Source organism: Tiliqua scincoides, chromosome 2 (assembly GCF_035046505.1).
Source record: "Tiliqua scincoides isolate rTilSci1 chromosome 2, rTilSci1.hap2, whole genome shotgun sequence".
Classification (NCBI taxonomy): Eukaryota; Metazoa; Chordata; class Lepidosauria; order Squamata; family Scincidae; genus Tiliqua; species Tiliqua scincoides.
Window position 1 is genome coordinate 238,412,938 of NC_089822.1, and position 26,789 is coordinate 238,439,726.

General features: G+C 44.6%; 1 protein-coding gene and 1 pseudogene across 1 annotated transcript in view; both read left to right on the forward strand.

The window, feature by feature from the left end:
- The window catches only part of TAFA4 (TAFA chemokine like family member 4), a 105,463-nt gene that overhangs the window by 7,815 nt on the left and 70,859 nt on the right, over positions 1-26,789 (forward strand). The gene's annotated exons all lie outside the window — the stretch shown is intronic.
- LOC136643212 (5S ribosomal RNA) lies at positions 11,702-11,821 on the forward strand (annotated as a pseudogene).

Sequence of the window (26,789 nt, forward strand, 5' to 3'; positions counted from 1 at the left end):
CAAGGGAGTTTACGATCACATTTGTGTAGGGCGGTTTCCCGAGTGATTTCATGACATCTCTGGGTTTGGGATGTGTTTCTTTATTTCCCCTCTGTATCGAAAAGTGAAATATATACAACTGAGTTCATGTTATGGAAACAAGAACATTTCAGTATAGAAAATGAAAGAGGAGGGGGGAGAAAAAGATTATTTCCTTACTATTTTTCACTGGTTACTTTTCTGTGATAAGCTGATTACTTTAACAAAAGGCATTCCTTTTAGTGAACAGTTGCTACAGCCTTAAGCAGCCAGGAGTCCTCTGCTCCTGTCCATATAATGAGAAAAATAAGTGTGTGTTATGAAAGCTTTTCTCTGCTGAAGAGATGATGGCGGTGGCAGGGGGAGTGCCTGGATCGAGGTTTCCAGTCAGTCAGGTGGAGGTTGCATGAGCAGTGTAATAGATCGTGCTGTGCTCACAGACCTAAGGATTGGGGCCAGAACTAATACACGTAACTGGGGCCTATTCCTATCCAATTTTCCAGCACTGATGAAGCTATGCCAATGGAACATACCCCACACTCTGTGGGGATGGGTTAGTTATGGAGGCCTCCTCAAGGTAAAGGAATATTTGTTCCCTCACATTGGGGCTCCATTGTAGCCGCATCGGTGCTTGAAAGTTTTAGGATTGGGCCCTGTGTCTGCTTATTGTCAACTTTTTCCACCCCATGCAGTCTCTTTTATATGTTACATGGTCTGTCCATATGTCAGTTCCTGTGTCCACATTTGAGCCTCTGATGTAGCACTAGTGAGTAGCTTAGCAATTCATGAGCAGTGGCGAACCGCAAGCAAGCAAACAGTGAACACAAGGGGAGCGCTTTTTCTAACCCATATCCCCTTAGGGAAACACAGAGGCTATTGGGGACTGATCTCATCAAGGACCTTACTTTTATGTCTTGATGTTCCTTGATAGTCCATCCCTGGCTTGAGATGAGTGCCACTGTTGTTCTGTACCCTGTAGACTGTGTGGCAGAGGGCTCCTTCACCTGTGCCTTAATTACCATGCAACTCTTGATTTGAATTTACAATATATGCGAGGGAAGTTGAGGTTGAAGGTACTTCTTTTGTGATCAGTAACAACTGTACAGGTATCTTCCATATCCACGGATCCCGTATCTGTAGTTAACACTTCTCTGTGCTTCTCCACCCCTCTCACACTCGTTACTTATCTGTCTTCCTTTGCAGTGCTCTTATTTGCAGCCCTTCCTGTTGCAGGAACTTTTCTTGTTTCCTGTTTGCATCCTGTCTGTCTCCCTCCTCTAGTGTTCTGGCAGACTGCTTCTCACATACAGGAAGGGCTGCAAAGATAGACAGATGAGAAACAGTGCTAACAGGAAGGGCTTGTGCAATGCCACAGTTCTGTAAGTATTGTTTGTTGGCATCCTTCAAGTCTCGGAAGACTATGGTATCGCGCTCTGAATGGTGGTTCTGGAACAGAGTGTCCTCTCTAGTGCGCGAAGCCTGGGTAAAGTAGGTATGGAGGATAGACTGCTACCCATGCAGGCAGAGGCCAATACGGTTGGTTCCAGCGGCGTCGCAGGAGTTGCCAGAACGTGACTGTGTTCAGCCATGAACTGCCTCAGGGACTCCGGCTCCAGATTTTGCCTCGAGGTTGACTCCTGAAGCCTTTTCCATAACTGGGTGTAGCCACAAAGCAGTGGAGGTTTGGGATCAGAGTTTTCTTTCTCTCAGATGAGCTGCCTTCCCAGGCTGACAAGTCCCATCTACCCGGTGGCTGTTTAGTCGCCTCTTATGACAAGTACAGCCAAACTGAGGGCCTATTCTTATCCCCAGCCAGGTTTGCTTTTATCCATGGTTTTGGAATACAATAAGCAGCTAAGGCTGCTGTTAAGAAAATGTCACTGTAGCACCATCTTGTGACTATTTATAAGCATTACAAAGAGTTATGCCATTGCATATTTAAAATGTGACATCTAAGGAAATGGCAGAGAAGGCAAACATGTTTCTACTTCAGTCCAGGAAACTAATCAGAAGACGATGACTATATATATACTGAGCATGTAAACTTACCCTTAGCTTAATTTTTTTAATTGTTTGTGACATCCTGATTATTTTGAGAACCCTAGAAAGAAATATGTGCATTTCCTGATAAATGCTTAGGCAGTGTTGGCAAGGGTTATGTAGCAAAAACATTTGTGTTTTTATAGACTCCATAACAATAGAAAAGGGAAAAAAGGCTTTCCAAATTTTCAACATTGAAACATCTGTGGAACAAACCGTGGAACCAAAATAAATTATGCAAATGTGCCCACTTTAAATACTGTACCAGTTGCAGAATTGGTGGGCGGGCAGCATAATTAGAGTTTATCAAATCTCTTGGATGTTATGCTAGAGCAGGCTTTGTTTATTTACATTTGTCATGTTTAAATATATTTGGTCACGATTAAGCATTCAACAAATTGTTAATTTAAAAACATGTTCTGGAACATGTGCTTTGCTTCCACTCCCAAATCACCCCAACAAAGAGGCAAGTTCCCATGTTAATACTAAGCTCTTGAGTACCTTTATTATCATCACTTTGTAACAAAAATTACATACCATTCCTGCTGAAATGAATGAGCCAAAACACACACACACAAGGTTTACATGGTTTTACACTCATAGGTACCCGCGTCTGCCATCCAATCAGCACGGTTTTCACACTGTCTTCCAGTTTAGTTCAGCTACTCCTACAGGATGCAACAGAATTAACAATGGCAAAAACACGTTGCCATTGGAATTTGATTCCAGTGCAGAATTCAATCACACACCTTTAAAATTCATTCTCCATTCATTCCCAGGGGAAATATACCTGTGATGAGAGATGATCATGTCTGTTATGTGCATCACAATGAATGCTCATTACATATGATGCAAATTTGGTAACTCTACAACTGTGATTGTGCATTTTTGTAGGACTAAGATTGATTTTTACTCCTCTCAAATGCTAGAAGTGTTTGCAATGTCTCACAACTTTATATGAATGAAAAACAGATGACTGTAAAGTAATTGCTTCTGGAAGTATCAAGGAACTGTAAAAGTAATGCATTATTTGTCATTGGAAAGTTTTGTTTCTTCTAGGAAACGGATGCAAGTTCACATGCAAAACTTGGTTCACACTTAATGGAAAACCACCTGTGATATGGGACAAAAATAGGCTGTTTCTGGCCTGTCACATTCTGTCTTTGACTTCCCTCTCCCTCTGACCTTGTCTAAACTACGTACTCTGATGTAATGGAATGTCCACAACCATTCAAACTTGAAAGTGCCAGCCATTTGGCAGACTGTGAAGGAAGTGAAAAGGCCTGGTATTGCTGGCAGGAAGAAGAAACAGAGGCAGCGTTGTTGGGGAGGCTCCTGGCTTAAAACCCAAATGGGAATAGGACCCAGAAGGGTAGGGAATTAAGGGACATGGGGAACTAAGACACAGAGTGGCTGAAGACTTAGGGCTGGTAATGGGCAAAGAAGCAAACACATGAAATAAAGATAAGAGGAGGAAACAAATAACTGAAGGGCAAGGAAGGCAAGAATAGGAGGTGGAGGACTGGGCGATCTGTGAGCCAGTTGACCCTGGGCCGCAGATTGCCAAGGGGTACCTACCTCTGATACACGGTAACCTTTGACCCCAGACTGTGACTTCAGGTAAAGACTACAATATTCACAAAAGCAAGAATCATAGGCTGCTCTAAAAGGAACCAAAAAAACTGCTTTGCTGTGTTACAGAAAACCTTGGCTTTGCAAACTTGGCTCCACAGTGTTTATGTTAAGCAACAGGTATGGAATGCAAAAGATAACAGGAGACCAGGCAACGGTATCAGGCCGAACTAACGAGATGAACCTGAAGTCCTGCCAAGAAACATCTTATCACTTATGAAGTCATGTCGGTCTCCACACTTGTCTTTGAGAATTTTGTGTTGTATTGCTCTCTGCTGACTTTTGGAAATTTTGTAATTTTATATGTTTTAAGAGTAAATCTCACCTATTTCCTACCTTTTGTGTAAAGTATAACCTATTAGATATTTGCTCACCTCTTGCCCAACTCTGATGCAAATTTCAGCCAGAAAAGTCTAGATTTTGAGACAAAGAACAGAAAAATGTATAAAAAGGTCAAATCCACCATTGGTGAGTGTGCTCATTTGTTTTGGGCAAGAGTCCCTTGAGCACCCATTGCATGCAACCGAATAAAGAGCCTGCAGACTTTCACTCCTGGTACTGAGTCTTCTTAAGTCAACCTTACAACACCTCCACTGCTCTTTCCCCTCCTACTCTTTGAGTTGGAAAAATAAGAGGAGGATAGAGCAGAAGAGGAAGTATGGGGGAGAGGAAAGTGATGTACCAGGTTAGGAAGTGGGAGAAACAGAGACTGCCCTCATCCGCTTTTAGCACACATCCTCAAGTGCTAGGCAGTCTTAGGCCAGCTCTGAGGAGGTGTGAAGTTAACGGAAGACCAGTGGGACTCATGAGAAAGGAGGATGGGGGAAATGTGCAGTGCTGGCAGTCTGCGAGTAGACAGGCTAAGGAGCATAGGAAACGGGAAATTTGATACAGTGAGTCTAGGGAACAGAGAAGGAATAGTGAGAAAAGCATTTAAATTCACAGACTGATGACCCAATCCAGTTCAGACCTCACCAGAACTTGCATTCTGGCAGCAAAAGGCGCTTCACAGTTGTGTGAAAGCTGGGCTGCTGTCATGCACTTTCAGGCCACTGCTGTTAAATAGGCAGTGGTGCAGTGCGCACAGCAGTAGCTCATAGGGACTTCGCCACTGCTGGTGGTGATAGGGGCCTCTTGTAGGTAGGATAGGGAGAGTTTCAGACCAGGGAGGAGAAGGATTCCAGCAGCACCAACACAAGCCAGGATCCTGTCCTGTTTTTTAGCAGGTCGCTCCCCATTTCTGTCTTTGAACTTCTGTTGGCTATATACCTGGTGTATGTGTAGGCTTATGCAGAGAAAAGTAGGAGATATTTTTACTTACCTCTGGCAACCCCACCATTGGATGCAGCATACACTCCATCAGCATGGCTGCCTTGCTACGAATGGTGAGACTCTGAGTCACAGGAATCTTCCCTGGGGTGCAGGTTACTAGCTGTGTGCTGTTTCTACATGAAACTATATTACCACAATGGCAAAAAGGGGTAGCATATTTGGAACACTGTGGCTTTATCTTGAGGACTGCATTTCATATTCACAGCATGGTTCTGCATGATTGATGTAGCAGGCATGCACTATGTGCTGTGTGTCCATGTGGGTGGGTATGTACATTGCACATATATACCCAAGACGGGGTGAGCCTATGAGATTAAAAGATAACAGGATGCCTGAGTGACAGTTGTGTCTGTATGTTGCCGACCCCCTTTGCAGTGGCATTTAGTCCCTTCTGGGAATAGCCTTTTCTTTCCCAATGGATTCCAGTCGTGTGTGTCTCTTTGTTGTTGTATTTGAGTTGGCATTGTTTGTATCACTGCAAGGCTCTTCCCTTTTTTTTTATGAGCACAAAATCAAGGCACATATTTTTGGACCAGAGGTCTAGGGTAAAAGTTTGGTTGTCAATAGACAGGCTTCAGAGTGGAAGCTAGGAGAAGGACAGCTTCAGCGAGACAGAAAGGGCAGAGAAATCACTCTGAGCCCATAGCTCAATTCTCCCTTCATCATCTAATCAAACAGCTGCATTCTGTCATTGACATGTGGAGATAGGAAATATGTGTCATTTACAGGGCAGGAGAAGAAAATTGAGCTGCAGTGAATAAAGCGTCACCTTTCCCCTGTCTATCTAGGAAAATACAAGCATTCAATTCTGTATCCTCTCTCTACCTCCTTAACACCACTCTGAAGCTAATTTAGGTTAAGAGGTTCACATGATAACTACATTTCTCTTTCATCATACCCAAATCAGTTCTTTCCACTTCTCTCTTTTAAAGTGAGAGCACAGAGGATGTATGATTTGACCATGGGTGGGGTGCCATTAACAGAGCCTGCATACACTTAATGTCCCTTGACTATGCATCTCACATCAGTATTCCTGAATTACTTTATTTGCTTCTTTGGGGATGGAAGAAGGTGCGGAGGGAAAGAAAAGGTGTGTGCTGTGAGACTGGGATGGAGTGAAAATGTTGCTGCCGCCCCACTTGTGCCAATTGTATCAGCCTGTGTGCTACTGATGTGATGCGATTTGGTTGGTTGGTTTTGAAGATTTACATCTGACCTTTCAATCAAATGCTCCCCAAGGTGGCAAACAACAGATTAGAACTATTCAAAAAGGAACCCAGCTACACTTGCTCTTCTGAACAGTGGCAGAGGCCAGGAGGGCCTGAATCCCCAGGGCTCCTGGTGCTCAGAAGAGAGAGGGCGCAAGCTAAGAAAGCTCACTCTAGTGGCTTATTCTGTTGCCAATGTCTGGTGCTAAGCTGGTCTTTCTCATGTCATGACAGTGTTCTTTTGGGTAGGAGTTGCAACATCTACATGGCCCTTGATCCTCTACCTGGTGACGGAGACTGGAGCATTCACCTTCTCACTTCCATAGATTCCAGGGCAACTATACAGGACATCTCAAGAAAACACACTTTATTATACTGCAATTCACACACACTAGACGCTGTGCCAGAACCACCTTTCAGAGCGCGATACCATAGTCTTTCGAGACTGAAGGTTGCCAATACAAATTCACACATTTACTACAATACGTATATTTCACATATATGCTGCTTATGGTGTACACAGAAGCGGTTTGATTAATTAATTAATTAGACCAAGTGCTTGAAATGTTCCCCATTGGCATCTCTACACTACTGATCTTGTCGACGGAGGGATCTGCAGGCAGCCACCAATGTGTGTGCTGGGATGACCCCACACATCTCTTTAATTGCTTCCCTTAGATCAGTATTATTCAAACTGTGAGGCGTGACTCCTTAGGGAGGCACCAGGAACTCAAAGGGGAGGGACGGGATGTCCTCTCCCAGCGATATAGTCACACCCCTGGGCAGAATACGAGCCTGTCTTCTGCACTTTTTTTAAAGCAGAAGAAACGGGAGTTGCTCAGCTGCGAGAGTGGCTGCTACTGCCCCGCCCTCTTCTCCCTCCACTCCTAGGCTGCCGCCTTCTGTGTTCGCTGCATGTTGTTTCCCAAGCTCTTCCACTCCAGCCCCCATCCAGCAAGTACCAAGCATGCTCATTTTGCAGTCCTTGTCCTTGATGACCGTCAGAAAGAAATCCTCCTTGATCCTTGTCTGGTTGGTTCCTAGTTCCCAGCCTGGGATCGCTTCTCATCAAAGTGAAATCTCTCTTTTCAACCCCCTCCCTCTTCCACTCCCCCCTTTCAATCTCCAAACCTTCCCGCTTTCCTCCCCCTCCCCAAATAAAACGCTTCCTATTTTACCAGTCACCAGGGGTCTCAAAGATGTTTCCATGCAGTTGGCAAACGGGGGGGGGGGGAGAGAGAGAGAGAAGCACACACTTTACTTGGCCAGGAGCAGAAAAAGGGTACTGTTTTTAAAGTGATTTATTAATCTTGTTGTTTGACTGAAGAGGAGAGGCTGTATTTTTAAAATGATGAATCTTGCTATTTGAAGGGAATACTTATCAACCATTGATGAAGTGATTGCCAGCCCAATCCTATCCACACTTTCCTGGGAGTAAGCCCCATTGACTCTAATGGAACTTACTTCTGAGTAGACATGCATAGGCTTGAGCTGTGCATCTCCTAGTATAGGAGACAAATCAGCTTCCTAACCAAACCCTTATCAGCTCTGATATATTTTCATGGTTTATTTTTGTTTTCCCCACCAGCTGCTGGAAAAATTTAATTTCATTAAATTAATAAAGGGTTCAATCCTATCCAAGGAGAATGGGAGAAATGACTAGTTGGATTGGGGTCCACAGGGGTGTGTGTAATGTTGGTCAGACTGGTTGTTCACAAAGTTCATTTGATAAAGCAATTCCATTGGTATGCTTGCAAAGTTAAAAAAAATGAGTCTTCCTGGACCAGACAAAATCTACCTACTCCAGTATCCTGTCTCCAAGAGTGATCAGCAGCTGATCATTTATAAAGCATGTATATTGCTGTGTATTAATATATTTAATTAATGATATGATTAATATAATTAATATTAATATAGTTAATATTTCTGGCCACTTCCTGTGTAATGAAGTCCAGTTCTGCGTCCAGTTCTGGTCGCTGCATCTCAAAAATGGAAAAGGTGCAAAAGAGAGCGACTAAGATGATTACGGGGCTGGGGCACCTTCCTTATGAGGAAAGGCTGCGGTGTTTGGGCCTCTTCAGCCTAGAAAAGAGACGCCTGAGGGGGGACATGATTGAGACATACAAAATTATGCAGGGGATGGACAGAGTGGATAGGGAGATGCTCTTTACACTCTCACATAACACCAGAACCAGGGGACATCCACTAAAATTGAGTGTTGGGCGGGTTAGGACAGACAAAAGAAAATATTTCTTTACTCAGCGTGTGGTCGGTCTGTGGAACTCCTTGCCACAGGATGTGGTGCTGGCGTCTAGCCTAGACGCCTTTAAAAGGGGATTGGACAAGTTTCTGGAGGAAAAATCCATTATGGGGTACAAGCCATGATGTGTATGCACAACCTCCTGATTTTAGAAATGGGTTATGTCAGAAGGCCAGATGCAAGGGAGGGCACCAGGATGAGGTCTCTTGTTATCTGGTGTGCTCCCTGGGGCATTTGGTGGGCCGCTGTGAGATACAGGAAGCTGGACTAGATGGGCCTATGGCCTGATCCAGTGGGGCTGTTCTAGAAAAAAAAATGTCACTTCCAGCCCTCAAGAACATGATGGGGATTCATGGCCAACAGCCACGGGGGGGTCAAGGGAGCCACTGGCTGGAAAGGTTTGAGTACCACTGCCTTAGATGTTTGAATGTTGCAGGTTTTCTACAATGAAGTATGTATGAATTAGTGCTCATTAAAATGTGTGTGTGTGTGTGTGTGTGTGTGTGTGTGTGTGTATATATATAGAGAGAGAGAGAGAGAGAGAGAGCAATGCTGATAGAAAATATTTATGGGACCATCCATATGCTGTGCAGGCGTAGAATATTATTGTTATTAAGAATTCTCATGTATTACTTTTCAACCAAAAAATAGTTCAAAAAGTGGTTTACACAGCTAAGTAAATGGGCAGAAAGAGCTGTGGAGTTCTAGCTGTTCCACTATCAAGTATACAGAGTGGGTTTTTCCAGTAGTATTGAGGTCATCAAAACCTTGCTTGATTTCCAGGCACGATTAATAATGATGCTTTGGACTTAGAAAGCAGTTAATGGTCTGGTTCTACCATACTTAAGAGAGAGCCCAGGTTCCTATAGACTATTGTACAATAATCAGACTTTGAGTTTACCGAGTGGTGTGAGTATACCTCTTTCTGTGGTGATTCACTTGAGCATCTGTCTGAAATGATGTAGGACCTTTCTGCTTCGACTGGACTTTTGTGCAGCCCATAAGCTGTAGGGTTTTAAGAGATACGGCATTCATTTTACTTCTGTTTGGCTGAATTGACTATTTCCTCTTTTGTAAAAAACCTATTTCCACTGCTGTATGCTTTCAGTATGGAGCAGCCTAGAAATTCAGGTAGATGACCTTAAAGCAGTGGGTCTCAAACTGGGGTGTCGCGACGCCCCAGCCTGAGAGCCCTGGGCTCTGCCCCCTTAAGGAGTGGGGGCAGGGGGAAGGCAGAGACCCGATCCCCTGGATCACACCTCAGGACTCAGGAGCATGCTTCCACTCAGCCCTGCCTTCAGCAGCCTCCTGGGGGTCACCTGCAGTGCCAACCTCAGCAAGGCTGTCCATGCAGCACAGACCGCTGCAAAACGTGATTGCGACCACTTCCAGTTTTGCGACTGAGAAACAGGAGATGGTTGTGATCGCATTCTGCCTTCTGCAGGGGTCTGCCTTGCTGAGGCTGGCGCCAGGCTCCTCCAACCCCCAGGAGGCTGCTGCAGGCGGGGGTGAGTGGAAGCCCATCCCTACGCCCCTCCACAGCAGCAAGATGGCGAGCATTGCGTCGCTGCTTTCCTCCTGCCCGCTCAAGGACTTACAGGCTCTCAAACTGTACCAGAGAGTTTGAGAACCATTGCTAGAGGACACACTGGGATAAGGGCAATGAAGAAATCCTTTTAGAAACAACGTCTTTAAGCAATGTTTCTCCTTCTTTATAATTAGATGCCAAAGATTCCCTATTGTTATTGACAACAAAGTGATGGGAAAAAGAGGATGCATTTCAGACAGTTTTCTAAAACTTTTGATCTATGTTACAATTTTCTTAAACCTTCAATTTATACTTCTCCATAGAGCTTGCTGACAGAATCAGTACTTTGGTGCCATTTTTGTGTATTTTTGCTAAGGGGTTTATTTCACCCGCACAGTTGGGAATAGCTGGTGGGCAGCCCTGTCTTAGGCTGCCCTGAGCCACATCTTACCTGTCTGTCTAACTGCTTGCAGCCACCACTGACTTGCTTTGATAGCCTGCCTTGCCTGAAGTTCTCTACATCACTCCAAGGCAGAGGGAGTGAAGCAGAAGAGGAATTTTGGAGGTGGGGTGGGCTAGAACTCTCTCTTCTGCTCCACTTTGCCTTTTCTCTTACAGCTCAGGAGTCTGAGGATGAGAACTCAAAGCAACTCAGAATGATACAGGTGAGACAAGGTGCCATTTGCTTTTCCACATTTCACTCAGCTGGAGAAAGGGTCCAGAAAGGGTTGGACACATGCTTCTGAATCAGTGGCATTGCTAGGGGATGTGGGCCACACTGGGTGACGCGCATGGAGGTGTGTGTGTGTGACACGACCATTCACCAAAATTTCAAAATCTTGGTATTTTAGAATACCATTATGTTATATATCAATCAGTGCGTAATTTCACGCAGAATGCAATGAAACAAACCATATTGAAATATCTATTATATCAAACATTATAGCCAAAAAACAAGAGGGAGCAGGGTGATGGTACATTACCATGCCCACCACCCATAGTGTTACCCCGCCCTCTGCATGGGAAGAGGTTCATCATAGGGGTGACGCGCTAGCCTCCTGTATTACTTTACTCAGCGTGTGGTTGGTCTGTGGAACTCCTTGCCACAGGATGTGGTGATGGCGTCTGGCCTGGGCGCCTTTAAAAGGGGCTTGGACAAGTTTCTGGAGGAAAAATCCATTACGGGTTACAAGCCATGATGTGTATGTGCAACCTCCTGATTTTAGAAATGGGCTACATCAGAATGCCAGATGCAAGGGAGGGCACCAGGATGAGTCTCTTGTTATCTGGTGTGCTCCCTGGGGCATTTGGTGGGCTGCTGTGAGATACAGGAAGCTGGACTAGATGGGCCTATGGCCTGATCCAGTGGGGCTGTTCTTATGTTCTTATGTATTGGGTGATGCAAAGCCTAATGACACCACTGCTTCTGAATATTTTGAGCTATTTATACTGTGCCAAACTTGCAAGCATCTTCCGTTTTGTGTGCTTGTGTCTTTCAGACTTGATGAGAGATGCATGTATTTTGTGCTCAAGTATCCTTCCCCAAGTACAAAATGTAATGTGTGAATTGACCCTTTGTGTTTGTTAGAATCCTTGGGACCATGTGGACTGCACCTGTGGCTGTGCTGAAAGTCAAATCTTGAAATTTCTCAGGCATTCTCACCTGCCTTCCTCTCATATTAAAACTGCAGCAACTGTTACCCTGCACATGCCCGATCTCGTCTGATCTCGGAAGCTAAGCAGGGCCAGGCCTGGTTAGTACTTGGATGGCAGACCGCCTAGGAATACCAGGTGCTGTAGGCTTATACCATAGTCTTTCGAGACTGAAGGTTGCCAACCAGAGGTAAAAGAAAAATATGTTAGCAGTGAAGTATTAAGTGCTCTTCAGACTGGAGGTCTTTCTGTTTATGAAATCCAGGATTGAATTTGAAGATATGAAGTTATCTCCTGCTTGGTGCACGAATACATACAACTTGATTCTGCAGTTGTCTGTGTTTGCCAGTTTGTCAAGGGCCTATTTCCTAACTGAGAAGGTTTATTTTAAAGTGAAACTACAGCAACCTTTCAAACCCCACTAGAGGGCTCTGCAAGATTGGAAACCAGGCAAGGGATACCAAACTAACACAAAGCTGTCCGTATAATGATCAAAGTCATAACTGTGCAATTTGCTAATTGGAATCATGAGTCCTTTGTCTTTTCATAGGTCAGACATGGAAGGTGTGCAGGATCCTCTAGCCCTCTGTAATGCTTCAATTCGTTTGTCTTAATGTTTTATTCAGTATCTTATATTTATGTATATCATTGCCTTGCTTCTAAATAAAGGCTAGCCTCCTTGGAAGGCTGTGTCAGTAACAGTTTCCGCTAATAAGGTGAAAATTGCACATCAGTATATCAAAAAGGATTCTTTTAAAGAATATCTTTCTTGGCTTGAGAACATACATGTTGCTGAACACGAAAGAAAAACAAAATCAAGAGGGAAGGGGAAAAATCTATAGCTGTATCTATTTTAAATACCAAGGGGAACATAGTACACACAGAATAGGTTTTGACAGTCTTCCATTTAAATGCATAGGTATGCTTTCCACTAGGGAGCAATTCAATGTTAATTTGGTCTTTTATAATGTAAAATATAGCCTCTGGTATAGTTTCTCCATGAACGTGCACTTTACAATGTGTTCCTGTACGAACAGATTTATGTATTCAAGGGAGCTGGAAATAAATTACAGATTGGATGATTAATGTGTAGATTTCATGGGTCAGGATTCATAAAGATCAGAAAAAAGAAAAACACTCCTTGCAGGAATGCAGGATGAGCTTAATCAGACCCCAGGCAGGGGACAAATGGTCAACTTTTGGTGTCCAACTGAACAAGTCAACTGGGGTTTGCTGTCCCTCCCCCTTATAACTCTTGGAATAAGGTGATCTTGTTCCATAGAGGCTTAAGGTAAGCTTGGGAACATACAGACCTGCCTGACTAAAGGTATAGTGGCTCATATTACATTGTTGGCATCAGTTTAGAAGTAATGGGAGAAAGATCTTTCTGTTTTATTGGCTGACATCCAGTCCTATCCAAGGATCGGTTATGTGGAGGATAGTCTGCTGCTGAGCTGGAAATCGTTCATGCGGTGCAGGGGGTAGCAGTTGCACCGGGCATCAAGTTTTAGGGGGGCAACAAGCTGAGCTTGACACTAGTGACCAAAATTGTGAAAATCTTGGTATGTATGAATAACACCATCGTGTTATATATATCATTGGAAAGATAATTTAATGCAGAATGCAGTGCAACAAACAGCACTTGAATATCTGTATTCTATCAAAAGTTATGGCCAATTAACCAGAAAATGGAAACACAACTGCCTTGTGGAACAGAAAGTGGATTTTCTTAACTCCAAACTGACCTATGAGACTGATTGTTCTGAGTGCCAATGAGACGTTATTATGATACAGCATGGAAAGAAATAACTTTTTTATTTATTTACTTAATTAAATTTGATTTTGTCATGCGGGGTGGGGGGGCTACAAAATCTTCTTTGACCCCAGGTAGCAGATATATACCTTAGCTATGCCACTGACTGGGAGAAGGCAGCAGAGCAAGTGGATGGTGAGTTGCTGGGCGGAGGAGGTGGGTTCCTCCCAATTTTCACTTTTTTGAAAGCCCGGGCGTGATGTCACTTCCAGCTGTGACATCATTTACAGGGCAACATTTTGAACTTGGCACCAGGCTGCACAATCATTAGCTATGCCACTGAAGCATTGTTCACATATTACACTGTATGCAGGTACGTGTTTTCCATGCTTTTCTCTTGCTGGACATAGAGCAATAAAATGGCTGGCACATGTCTGAAAAGACCATAGGCAGTTGGGCAGTCTAATCCCCCTCCCACCATTGGATACAGAGTGCACTCTGTTAGTGCAGTTGCATCATCAGCAGTGGCAAGGATCAGTAGTGTAGCTCAAGGGGGTGCAAAGCACTAAGTTTTGCACAGCATCTCACTGTGGCATACAAGTGACCCCTCTCCCTTCTCTTTGGAGCCATTCCGGGCCACTAGAGCAAAGCAGAGGCATCTCCGTGAGGTGTTATGCAAAACTTAATGCTTTGCACCCCCTCTAGTTATGCTACTGCAAGGGATAGGATTAGGCAGTGAATTGGGGTTGAGGTATAGTTCATCGACTGTTTTGAACAATAACTGAAATAAACTTGGAGAAAAGGCAGATGTATCCAGCTTCTTAAAAGTGATTTGATAACTGCATGCTTTTTAAAAACAAAGAAATTGAATGAGAGTAAGGTTTGCTGGAAGGCTCCAGAGGTCAAAGACATATGTTGGGGCACCCCAAAACAAACAGGGGTGCTGGGTAACAATTCATGGAATGCTGCACCTGTTCATGGCAGTGAAATTGTTTTCATTAACTTGCATGATGGTCATAGAAGACTTTTTTTTTCTATTCTAACAGTAAAATCTTCAGAACAATGGGCAATTTATACAGTAGTATTTATAGCATTCTGGAGTCTTGTTCTAATGCGTTCTCATGAAATCTCCCTTTAAGGAAAAAAAAAACAATGAAATTCACCTTCTTATTTCTTGATTTTACTGCAGTCATCTGGCTTTGTTTCAGACCAGAGACCATCGGAGGAGGGCAGTGTCTTTTTAAAGCAGGAGATTAGACATATCATCGTGTGTTCGGCTGGGTAATCTCTTCTCATCACGCTGGAAATGATATCTGTCAGAACAGAGTGGAACCAGCATTTGGTATTCATTAACTTTCTGGGATAGCAATCTTTAACAATGCTCCCTAGAATAAAACATAAATTATGAGCAAGACGCTCAAGGATCAAGTTCGCACTGCTCAGTATCAACCTTGTCTTTCGTTTGTGAGTTTTGCTTCCATTATCCTGCTACGCAAGACCCAAGAGGCAACGGAAACAGTGATGGGCATAGTTTTCTTGGCCACGTTCAAATCTTCAGAGTTATCATCAAAAACACTTTGTCTCTGTGCATGTGTGCTCCTGGTATTTGCCTTGGGTCATTGTCAAGTTTTCCCCCCAATTGCATCTCTTCATTGTTATGCAAGAAATGCATAGAGCAAAAGCAGCAGGCAGCTAATCCAACCCCTGCAAACCAATTGGGTGTATGAAAAGTTAAAAAAAAACAAAAAAAGAACCTGTGCCTATGCTCAGACTTGCATACATTGCTAAAGGAGGCTGCTAGTTTTAAAAACAAGACAAAGTATTCATTTGGAAAGATATTGGATACAGTTATCACATTGAACCTTTCCCATGATCGCCACAATATGTTCCTACTCTGTTTCCATAATTGTCCAGGCTGGACTTTGTTATCCATGCGGAATCTGTTCCTGGAACCCCTGTGGATAATTAAATACATGGGTTGCAGTCCAATAGGGCCCCCAGACATCAACAGAACCTTTTTCTGGTCATGTCTGGATCTGTTCTGAGGCCTGTAGAGGCCACATGCGGCCTTTACAGGCCTCAGAGAACCTCCTGGATGCAACCAGAATAAGCTTCCTGTAGCATTTGGGAGGCCCTCTGTGAGTCTTCCTTCTGTGGGTTCGGAACCCACTGTGGGTCAAATCCATGGATAAACTTGTGAATAAAGAGGTCCCACTTTAACTCCTTTGTACTGCCTATCTAACATTCTATTGAGGATTGTTCCTATAATAAGAGGTAGCTAGTGAAGAACTAGGTGGTGAATGACTCTGCCAACCCAGCCTAGTCCCTTATTCTGCATGTCAGAGGTAAAGCTATTCCTGAAGGTGTATATGGAGGGTGTTTTGGGCTGCTGGAAGGGAATATAGCAAGTTGCACATTCTGCCACCAGTCCTGCTGTGGATCTCATGGCCTGGATTGATGGGATACAGCTAGTTTGGGTGCTGAAGATGGCTTTGCGGACATTACTTGGGCTGTTGGGAGGGCTTGCATCTTGCTATCTTTGATCCCCTATAGCCCAATCTCATAGAACTCTATATGCCTTGCCCCCCCAAAGCATAGAGCAGCGAATGGGGTTGTGCTGCTAGGAAGGCCAGACAACAGGCTGCATGCCTTCCAACAACTTTCACATACTGCTTTTCTTAAGTGTTAGTTTGGGGTTCTGGGAGGAAAAAACATGACAGACCACTGCCTCAAAGAACATGCAATCCAATGACACTGTCCATTCCCAATCACTGTACAGTCAGTGCAACTTTAAAAAGAGGCTAAGGTTCTGCACTTTTGGTGGTTGTATGGCTAAGAGGTTCTTTGTTAGGTGCAGTTGCTGCCTCTTCTATCACGCGATTTCCTGATTTTTCCTGTGCTTGCTTAGTCTTCATTGTTGAGAGCAATTTGCTTGTAATAAAATGCCCATTGAATTGTACGGTTCCTGCTCAGCAAAATGTGGAAGCCAAGGCGACCTACCAAGGTGGATTGTCAGTCCCTGGAAATTTGGCAGTCTTTATAACTTCCTTGTGCTGACCTTGCTCCTTTTGATGGTGTTCTTGTTTGAGACTTTGAGCAGGAAAGGAATGAGAAAAATTGCTTTCACTTTCCTTGCCAGTCCCCAGCCCTTCACCCGTCTTTGGTCTGAACCGTAGCCAGAAGGGTATCTGTGTGGCATTTTTGTTAAGAGATGCTGTGACAGGTGCAGGAGATTCTTTCTACATCTTTCCAGCTGGAAAAAGAAAAGAAAATTGTTGCCAGTGGAGGGTCCCGAGAAAACACTCAGCTCAGCAAAAACCTGTTTGCTGCAAATGTTGCTCCGGTCCCCAAACGAGGCACCAAGATAATTAGTCTGCAGCTTGTGAATAACTCTGTTTTACTGATGTCAAGAAGCCTCCCTTTTATCTGAATGAGTCACATGGTAGTTAATGCCAGGTAAGGGAGATTGCAGTTTACTCTGAACACATGCTCCCTGGCAGGGTGATATAATCGACACAAAGAAGACTACTGTGTCACTAGATGGGATGACAAATCCCAGGCACATTCAGGTCACGCCATCCTTTTGGCACACTCCGAACACTTATTTAGATTTTATTCTGCTGGTTGTCTTTCAAGAGGTCTGTTCGGGTAGATAGGAACACGATGAAAAATAAAATAAAGAGTGTTAAATAAAGCAGGCAGGTAGCTGCAAGACATTGCAGTGGGAGAGGGAAAAGGGGAGTCCTTCTACTGCCCCTCTTTTTGACCCATGTTCCTTCCAAGGGGTGGCTGAGCAGAGAGGCCTTTTTTCCTTGTCCTCATGGCAGAATCCTAAGCTTCCCTTCTGTAACTGCCTCGGCTGTCGCAAACGTGCCCTAAAGCATGTTTAGGAGCGCCAGTGGGAACGTCTGCACTGTCCCACTGGCACTAGAGCAAAAAGGAACGTGCGCTGGCACAAACAAAAGCTGCTCTGGTCCTGGGTGGGGGCATGATTGACCATGCTGGTGAATGCCAAATCCTATCCCCTTTGCCAGCTCTGGGAACCTGACATGAGGCAACCTAGACTTACGCCAGCCAGCAACTGTTATATGCCTGACCTCGTCTGATCTTGGAAGCTAAGCAGGGTCAGGCCTGGTGAGTACTTGGATGGGAGACCGCGTGGGAATACCGGGTGCTGTAGGCTTATACCATAGTCTTTCGAGACTGAAGGTTGCCAACCATTTGGTAGGCGCAGATCCAAGTTGCTCCACTGAGCAGGCTGGGGCTTTATAGAATGTCCCCTTACCTTGAAAAGACTTCCAGCCTGCTTAACCTGCGCTTAGGATGCAGCACGGCCGTGCTGGCCTCACTGCATTGGTATGGGTTAGGGTTGGGCTGACAGTCATTCAGTCACCATGTTTCAACCCATGACTTCGGCTGATTTGAGGAACGAAGCAAGTGTCATTCTCTCTTTCAGTCTAGTATCCATGGAGCACACAATCACCTCTTAGGAGCAGGGATCAGCAGAGGATTGAGCCAAACTTCTACCTCCATAAAGGGTTGCAGGGACTGGCTCTGAGAGAAGAATATGCTTTGCCTGCCAATTTACAGGGAGGGTTTTGGGGGTCAATGAGACCCTCTACTATTCTTCTACTTTTTTTTCTGCTCTTTCCTCATTCTCTGTTTCCATTCTGTCATTCTTGCACAGAGAATCTGGGCTCAAAAACAGAAGATATAGATGCAAAAGTATGTCATATTGTACCTCTTATTCCCCAGCCGCTAAAATTTTGCTCAGATAGTCAATTCTCATTCTCCTCTAAACAAATTCTGCACTTTGGTGAGTCTCCAGTGTAAGGTAGTTCCATAATAGTGCAGCTACCTCTCAAGAAAGTTGTCTTAAGGCACAGTTTAGATACAGGTTTCCATTCTCCTCACATCCCCAATTGGAGAAAATTTAAGGGCACCTTTACAAAAAGGGGGCATCAGAGGTCGGTCAGGGTGGACACTTCCCGAGTGCCAGAGAGCCTACCTAGCCAGGCTGACCCCAGCTCACTCAGTAATCATGGCTATGGTAGTACCCAGTAAGCCACCAGAGGTCAGTTGGGCACCATGAAAGGCACAGTACGGGCTTTCCCCACAGCGCCCAGCCAGGAGCTGTGAAACAGGAGTGTTTTTACAACATCTCCCAGAAAGCACTGGAGACATATGGTGTGGTTTTTAACACCCTGTTATTTACCAATATACAGGTTGAGCAGGTACAAACAAGCAGGGGCATAAGCAAGGCATGTAACTGGAATCAGCTGTGAAAGCATCACTGAAGTCCAGGATTAGTTCTGGCAGCCACAGTTTTCTGGTTCATGGGCAAATTCAACTGCTCAGCTCTCTCCAGACAAAAGTCAACGAGTGCCATGTGGACTTTTAAGGCAGGTTTAATGATCCATTTGTATTTGTTGCTTGACTGTTCCTTGATTGAAGATGTCTTAATTCAGTGGAACTGGGGTAAGTCTTGGCAAGGAGGGGCGAAGGCAGCTGCAAGATCCCTAGGTTCAATGATGCTGCCAGGGACAAAGTGTTTTTTTAATACTCAGAAGTGCCGGCCTCTGGGGGATTCAGGGAGCCCCATGGAGACTTCCACAGGGCTCCGCAAGCCTCAGAATAGTTTAAAAATGAAAAGTGATTGGAAGTCACTTTGTTAACCACTATTCTGAGGCTTGGATGGCCCTGTGGAGGAGGGCTCCATGGGGCTTTCCACACTCCCTAGAGGCCAACGCTTCTAACTGTGATTCCCCCCCTTGTCCCTGACAGTGGTGTGATCTTGGGGATTAAATCGCTGCCTTCACCCTTCCCCTGTCCTTTAAGGGACCAGATGCAGAGTCGCAATGCCCAAGTCTGAGAACTTCAGCCTTAGTTGATTAACCATAAATGTCTTGACTCACTAATTACTAACCCACTAATCATGGATGTATGTAATTAATCCATTACATCTGTATAAATGTGCATGAAAAAGGACTGGTTTTGTTCAAGCATTGTTTCTTACAAAAAACTGCCAACCAATGAAACTGGGGATACCTTTCTAATGGACCAAAATGCAGGTAGAGCCTCTTTATCTGCGGGAGTTCCATTCCTGGATCCCCCGCAGATACCGAAAACCATGGATAATGAAATCCACAGCTTTTGAACCCCACCTGTGCTGTGAAGATGACCGGAGCCTTTCTCTGGCCGCGTCCGGAGCTGTTTTGAGTCTTGGAGAGGCCATGCGCGGCCTCTCTGAGGCTCAGAATGCTGCCTGGAGCGTCTTTTTGACAACTTCTGGTTTTTGCTGAAAACTGCATGTGTGGTGGCTCACAGCCTTTCCAAGGCTCAGAAAACCTCCCAGATGTGACCTGAACAAGGTTCCAGTTGCGTCTGGGAGGTTTGCAAGGGAGCGACCTGGGGTTTCAGCATTCGCGTTGGGGCAAATTCGTGAATGCCAAATCCACGGATAAACAGGCCCCACCTGTATGTTTAATTGATTCATGTACTTGTTTAATCAACTGAACATGGCAACCCTAGTGTTTATAGAGTTCTATTTTATCATTTTAACTTGTTATTGTCCTTTGATCTGAAATTCTGGCCTTTGATGTGGATAAGTAGAACATGGAAATAGAGCGTTGGTCTGTGACTGCTGTACACCTTGAGTAAATCACAAATTGATGAAAGCGGAAAAAGAGACTAGAGGATATGAAAATATACTGATAAGCAGTGAACCTTGAGAATGCTGTCTGTATATAAAGGATGTTATCCAGTTCTCGAGAGCCCTCTGTTGCTATAAGAACCATTTCTTGTTATTATTATTATATATAAGTCTGGCATAAATCTCATGACTTAAACTCTGTGCGCTGTGGAAGGGAGATAATGTCAAGCTGATTGATAAAGTGAATTGGACATGACAGTCTGTGACGGGGAAGAAAGGGAAAAATCATTTTCAGCAGAGACAGGATCTCGTGATGTTGTTTAGTGCTTGATAAGCGGATTGAGAATCAGAAATCAGATTTAAATTACTCAGTGAAGGGAAGGAGATGGAAATAAATAGGTTGCACTAGTGATTACATCTCTTCTTGCTTGAAATAGGAGATTGAATAATAAATTGTGCTATTTAAGTTAATTCCATTTACCTGCTGTGTTCCCCCCCCTTCAGAAAACCCCCTTGAGGATTTGAGTACTGAACAATTCTGATAAATAATTTACTGAAAATATGCCAGTATCCGGGTTATATTTTGTATGGTATAGCCTAGTCACCTTGTGTATGTAACATTTACAAAGCTGAGTTTTTTGTGTAGAATTGCTTTCTATTGTTTTGTTTTAAACTGCAGCCTCAGGGCAGACAGTCAAAAATTTCTTGACCAGAATAACTAAGGCTGCAATCTTAACCAACTTTCCAGCACTGGCATAGCTGTGCTAGTGGGGCATATGCTGCATCCTACAGCTGGGGGGCAGTCATAGAGGCCTCCTCAAGGTAAGGCAATGTTTGTTCCCTTACCTCGGAGTTGCATTGCCCTTATGTGTCAGTGCTGGGAAGTTGGTTAGGATTGTGGCCTATGTACCATAATAGAACAAGCACGTTGATTGATATTGCAGTGCCCTGTAGTCAACACATGCTGTTGTTGAGCTTGGAATTTACAATGCTTTAATTACATTTCAGTTACTCTGATGGTTTCTTGCCAATGCATTGACCTTCATCCCTGTTTCTGCACCTATGGGTAAATGTAGCACTGGCCACTAAAGACCCAATCCTATGGTCTGTGGTGCTGGTGGTTGTGCTGGTTGCCTGACTGTTGTGAAACGTGCCATAAGGCACTTTTGTGCCAGCGATACTGGCACACCTCCGATGCTGGGCCCAGCGGCAGTTGATTCAGAGCTATGGCATCAGAGGAAGAATGCCAAGGGCACCTGGTGGTAAGAACTACTGCCATCCAGAAGCAGGCCTTTTTGGGGTGGTAGGAGGGGGCAGAACTGGGTGGGGGAAGGGAGGAGCGGGCCTGGGAGGGGGGTGGACACAGCAGCAGGCTCTGCCACCCCCCTCTTGGGTCAGGAAACCTGACACGGATCTCCTTGATTCTGTACCCGGTCAATAGTGGGTGCAGATCTGAGGAGACCCATTGGGGCTGCCTGGCCGCTACATGGAGTAGGGGAGCATTTGTTCTCTTACCTTGAGGAGACATGGCACTGCTTCCCTGCCCCACTGAATGCAGTGGTTGCCATTTCGGTACCGCTGCAGCCCTGGGCACTAGCGAAGCCTAGGATTGGACTGTAAGCAGTCCAAGAGCAAACGCAATATACAGTTGGCCCGCATCTTATGTGAGACTGACTTGAGCAAATTCAAGTATTCTTGCTTGCCCTCCTTCCCAAAGGCCGAGAAAATAATGGTGTAAATAGTGCAAGTGATTCTGCCCACCATTCCACTTACTCTGTTTATGACCTGGAGTGAACCTGAAATGGGTGAATGAAGCTGCTGTTCCCTTGGTTGCTGCTTATCTCTTGTCTTGAGCTTTTAGAACTTAAAGCGACAGTACGTATTTGTTGGATACGTTCCGACTATATAGGATAGCTACATTTCTGTTGTTTTGCATGCTTGATCTCTGTGGCACATTGTAAGTTCCATAAGTTCAAATCTGCCACATACTGTATTGGCCCATTTGGCTCAGTGTCATGTTTGCTGATTGGCAGTGGCTCTCCAGGATTTCAGATAAGGTCTTGACTGCCCTGCCTGGAGATGCTAGTGATTGAACCTGTGATATTCTGTATGTGCTGTACCACCAGGCAACAGTCCTCCCCAAACACTGCAATGGGAGAGGCAGGGGTAGTGTGGGAATAGTGTCTTGCAGTAGGATTGCACTGGAAGTTTTTGAGACTCTCTCTGAGTTCAAGCATCAGAAAAGAGCGTCCACAACAGAGTTAATAGATAGTTAAAAGGTTATGTTGCTGTAGTCATGTACAGTGCTCAAGTTATGAAGATTGCTGAAGAGAGCACGGCGTCTTCTATTTTTGCTGGAGATCCACTCACTTCCCATTTAATCCGAAGGTGCTGGAGAAAAGCTCTCCATTTAGTTTGCTCGCAATTCATATCACTGCTCAGTGATCACTGTATGATCTCTTCTGATCCCCAGTATAAATGAGGCCTTGAAACTTAGCCTGGTAATCCCTGCATTGAGCCTGAAGTCTTCCCACAGACTAGATGTGTGTATGTTCAAGACTTGAAAAGCTGTAACAACCACAGGAAATGTCACAAGAACTAAAGGAGCAAAGTTCCATCCTATTTCAGCAGTCTTATGCATGTGACACTATATCACAGGAGGGCTCTCAAAGAGTTGGCCTTCTCCTCCTTAATGGTTTAGCACAGGGGTCTCCAAATCCTGGCCCAGGGGCCAGATGCGACCCGCAGCGAGCCTCTATCTGGCCTGCAGCCAGCCTCTTGTCCCCTGAAAGCCCCTGGGCCACTTGACTGAACATGACAGAGCTGTGCTCTGATTGCATCTGGAGGGTGTTCTGAGGGCTGGAGAGGCTGAGTGAATGAGCCCATTCATTCATTTATTCATTCATCTAAGTTCAATCTCTTATTTATTTAAATTTTATATTTACATTTTTTCTGGCCCTCAGCACTGCGCCAGATATTTCATGCGGCCCTCTGGCCAAAAAGTTTGGAGACCCCTGTTTTAGCACATGATAATAATAATCACTGGTGTGTATTGCCAACATTGCTGTCATCCACATGCACATGTGTCTAACTGCTATATGTGCCTGCAAACGTAGTGTCAAACCCAGGTCTGCCCAGCATAGAATTGACCCAAACTGGGGAATTTATAATGCGAGAGGTCAGAGTGAAGTGTATAGCTGATTTGGGATCATTGACTGGGCAGCAATGCAAGGAACCTCAAAGTGCCTCCAGTTAGGCTAACGGTCACCATGAGGCTGCGTGTCATCATCCCCTCCCCCATATAGGCACAGTTTGCTTGTAAGACCAGTTGCGCAGAGGTTTAAGTAATTGTGGGTGAAACCATATTTGTAAATAGCTCCATTTGGACCCACCACAGGTTGAAGAGAGGCGGGAATGAGAGTGAGTTGGGCTGTCAGCTGAGCTGAATTTCTTTTGCCAGAGGGGGTTCAACAGGATAGAATGATGGAATTAGCGCAAAGTTTAAAACCGGTGCTGGGAAATGGAAGGCTGGGGAGTGTCAGAGGGGGAGAGAGAAGAAATCGCCTACCTTTGGTCTACTGTGTAGATTGGTGATGTTCTCCTGCAAAGTGAGGCCAAACTGCATGGCTTCAAATTCTGGGGAAAGGGGGGAAAAAGTTAACTTATAAAAGGAAGTAAACTTACAAGAGGAAAAGCACAGCCTCCAGGGAAATATTTCCAAGAGGCTCTCCAAGCAGGAAAAACACAAAAATGACAGAGTGGAAATCTCTAGTGGAGGGAGAGACTATCAAAATGGACAGCATGGATACCTGCAGTGGGGGAGAAAATGACAAAATTCTGCTTCCAGAGCAGGGATGATGGTAGGGCTTTGGACAAAAGGAAACCAAAGAGATTCCTGGGATAACAATAGTATCTGGAACATCTCCTGGTTGTGCAGCCAGGAGTTTCCTGGGCTTGACTGAGGTAAGGTGAGGCTTAGTTGTACCCCAGTCAGAGAGGTTCCTGAGGGACAAAAAGTGTGGCAGGGTGTGGGCTGCACTCATGCTTAGGTCTTTAGTGGGAGAGGCATTCTGAAGGAGGAAACTGAAAAGATTGTCCCAGTGGCCTGGCAGTTAGGCTCAGTTCTTTTTTGCAGGAAGACTTAGGCCTACAAGTGAGATTGTGTCAGGGTGGAAAGCCTGAATTTGCAAGACCTTAGAAGCAGATGAAACCCGGATGTTCTGCAGTTCTTCAATCAGTGGCCCATTATTAGCCCGCTCTTGATCAGAGGGAGCCTTGCCTCACCCCCACTAGATGACTAGCTGTCAGGAATGCCAGCTAACGAACCAAAATGAAGGGATACCTTGGAGAACAAGGTCCTTGGAAACACATGTGTGACATGCTGTTCAACGGTGGTGTGGACTGGCTGCATTTGCTCAACTGCTTTTCATCCTGAGCAGTAGGTGGCGGTAGAAGAACACACAGACAGCAGGTGTACTGGGATTGGATTTAGAAGTACAACATAGGGCCTCTTCACCCTTATCTCCCCAGCTATCTCAGGGATTCTATGTATTCCTGCTTCTCTCCATTTTGGCTCTGTGCATCCATGAGCCTTCACTTGTGCTTTAATAATTACAGCAAAGACCCCCCAAAAAAGATCCTTTTTGGCCGGTTGCAAAAGACGCAGGTGACTGAATCGTACCTTGTCTATTAGAGACATGCCAGTATGCATTTCATGGGTCATACTTCAGGAACGAGCAGCCCAGCCCAGCCCAGTTAAACTTCGGGTTTATATCAAGTTGCAGCAATTAAAGCATACAGAGGTTTTGTTTCCACAGAGCTCAGACAAATAATTTGATTTTGCACTGTAAAAAAAAACAACAAAAAAAAAAACACCTGATACTATATTGTGCCTGTTGATTTTGTACATATATTTGTACAAAATCAAGTTGCAGCAATTAAAGCACACAGAGATTTTGTTTCCACAGAGCACAGACAAATAATTTGATTTTTCACTGTAAAAAAAACAAAACCTGATACTATATTGTCCCCGTTGTTTTTTTACATATATTTGTCCTTCGGGTGTCCCATGTTTCTGATATTACCTACAGGAGGTCTTTCAATTTGTGAGAAAATTTTATGTTGCATTGCACATTTGCAGTATAAAATGTTTCACAAGTAAGGTTGTAATCCTAAACACCCTTACATGGGAGTCAGCTTCACTGAACTTAGTGGGATTTGCTTCTGAGTAATGATGTGTAGGCTTGCTTTCGAAATGCCATCATGTTTTATACTGATTGTTTTGGTGTGCACTCATAGTCATCTCCTATAAAGTGGCAGCTTTGAAAGGCGGCCAGCAAGTCTCTGAAGTTAACAATCCATTAAGATGAAAGGGGGAGTTCAGGATGAAGCTGTGTTTCTGGGCTGCCTGCTCAAGGCCATCTCTGCAGTTGGATCTGAAGCTTCCAGTTTCATGAAGGTTAAACTCCAGAGAAGTATGTCAATTTTGGGAGGAATGCAATGGCATTAAGTTGAATATACCAAGCTGTCTTGGACTATGTCAGATTATTAGTCCACCTGGCCCAGTTTTGGGTTTGAGTGACAGTGACTATCCAAGTTTTCCTCAGAGCTTTCCCAACCCTGGTCCTGGACAGCACTTTTAAATTGAGGGGTCAAGGACTGATCCCAGGACCTTCTGAAAGCGATACTCCTGCTTCTGGGCGATTATATCTTCTGAGTGGAAAAAAAAACCTGACAGGCTCTACCCCATGCAGTTGTTCAACTGCATAGCATGAATGTGCATGATGGGGAAACAGAATTGCATCTGCAGTGTACTGCAGATTCAGAGTACTGCCTACACTGATTCTTTGTACATACAAACTGTGCATGCATGGACTCATTATGCATGATCATAAATCCTGGATTTTGCATAAGAACATAAAAAGAGTCCCGCTAGATCAGGCCAAAGGCCCGTCTAGTCCAGCTTTCTGTATCTCACCATGATGCTGCAACAGTTGTCGCAGGGAGCACACAAAATAACAAGAGACCTGCATCCTGGTGCCCTCCCTTGCATCTGGCCTTCAGAGGTAGCATACTTCTAAATTCAGGAGGTTGCACATATCCATCATGGCTTGTAACTTAGGATGAACTTTTCCTCCAGAAATTTGTCCAGTCCCCCTTTTAAAGACATCCAGATGCTAGCATCACATCCTGTGGCAAAGAGTTCCACAGACGAATCACATGCTGAGTAAATTTTTTTTGTCTGTCCTAACTCTTGCAACATCAGTTTTAGTGGATGTCCTCTACTATACCAGAATCAGGGGACATCCACTAAAACTGAGTGTTGGGAGATTTAGGACAGAGAAAAGTAGGCTTCCCATTCATGTTTACCATTTGTTTCTGCACACGCAGGGTCTGTTCAGACAGTAAACTGAATGTGTATGAGTCAGGAGCAGTATTTTTCGCTGTGTTCCTGTTTGCATCTTGTGTGTTCATTGTACACATGTTGAATATTTGCAGAGGTCTTAAGTGTCTCTTATTCTTGAATTGTTGGGTTCTTCTTGTATTGTTACCTGGGTGGCACTAGCTCCCTGTGGTTCATTTGGGGCTGTTGTGAACTTTTTCAGTACTTTCAGGGCTTATCATTTCTGTTCTCATTGCAACTTTGTGAGCCACAGTCACTTCTGCTATGTGAATTGGAGAGATTGCTCAGGGCTATCCAGCTGAATCTAGGC